General features: G+C 55.7%; 1 protein-coding gene across 6 annotated transcripts in view; it reads right to left on the bottom strand.

Moving 5' to 3' along the window:
- Positions 1-669, bottom strand: part of BCOR (BCL6 corepressor) — a 55,675-nt gene extending 55,006 nt beyond the window's left edge. For 2 of the 6 annotated variants that reach the window (XM_026072785.1, XM_026072783.1), the window contains exon 1: positions 429-669. The gene's annotated coding sequence lies outside the window, so the exon portion shown is untranslated. The remainder of the gene's footprint in view (positions 1-428) is intronic. The other 4 variants (XM_026072784.1, XM_026072786.1, XM_026072787.1 and 1 more) reach the window with 4 other exon arrangements.
- Positions 670-1,209: the final 540 nt, after the last annotated feature.

Genomic DNA, 1,209 nt, shown 5'->3' on the forward strand with positions numbered 1-1,209 from the left:
ACTTCTGGGAACGAAATAATCTGGCGCTCGCCTCGTAAACTCTTTTCCTGTTGTGGGAAGCAGCTCTTAAAAGGCAATTAGATGGACGGGGCAGCACACCTCGGGCCCCCAGAGCTGCCCCGTCGCCCCCCTCCTCCGGCAGCATCCCTCCGACAGCTGCTCTCGGCTCCTTCCAAGCCAGAGCTGCCGGCCGCGATCCCCTCTCGGCTTTAAGGGTTAACAGCCGCGGCCACCAAAAAAAAAAAAAAAAAAAAAAAAGAAAAAAATATCGCGGTGACCTTTTCCTCTCCGACTCCCCCACTCTCCCTTTCAGGCTCCGGTTCCTGAGCTCGCAGGGAGCCTGAGCGGCTGTCTAGACCGATCTATCACAGACGGACAAACAATACCAGGAGAAGCCCCTGCCCGGTCCCTCAGCCTCCGCCACTCACCTTAGAAATGGCGAAGAACAGAAAAGTGACCGCGATACAATCCTCCCCGGTATATTTATAGCCTTCCACACAGCCCACCTTCATGCCTGACAAATGAGATTTTGTCTGCTCTCTCAGCGTACGCTCCAACAAACACACACACACTTTTTTTTGCCTGTTTGTTTTTGGTAACATTCCGGGCTCATCCCTCCGACCTCGCGGCGGGAGAGGGCCCTCCACGCCCGTGCAGGGAGGCAGGTTTGATAGCCGGGCCGGGGCGGGGGGGGGAGAGCAAGACGGAGCCGGCCGCTCGTCCGCACACAACCTCCCAACCTGGAAACTTCAATGTCCGTATTAATCACGCCCCTGCGCACCCAGTCCCCCTCACCCGAAGTGCTCCCTGCTCCTTGCCAGCCCTCCGGGTTACGTATTAAAGAGGTACGGTGCGAGGAGCCGGAGGTCCAACGCTGCAAAAGGCTGGGGAATAACTAATGAGCTGTGCAGCCCATTGATCCAGTGCATACTTCCTAATTAACTCTGAGTCACCTATTTGTGACAGCAATTCAAAGAACTGCACCAGGGATAAACTGCAGCCCCGGCGTGCGAAGGCAACCGGGGGGGGGAGGGAACAGAGAGTGGGGGGGGAGAGAGGAATTTGCTCCTAATCCTCCTAAAAGCAATTAGGGTGAGCGCTGCACTGTCTCGTGGAAAAGAAAAAAAAAAATACTCAGCGGCTTCGACAGAAAAACTGAAAGGAAATGAATCGGTGTGTTGCAAGCGCGGTGGCACCGGGCTCCAGACG

This window comes from Apteryx rowi, unplaced genomic scaffold, assembly GCF_003343035.1.
Source record: "Apteryx rowi isolate R43461 unplaced genomic scaffold, aptRow1 scaffold_350, whole genome shotgun sequence".
NCBI lineage: Eukaryota > Metazoa > Chordata > Aves > Apterygiformes > Apterygidae > Apteryx > Apteryx rowi.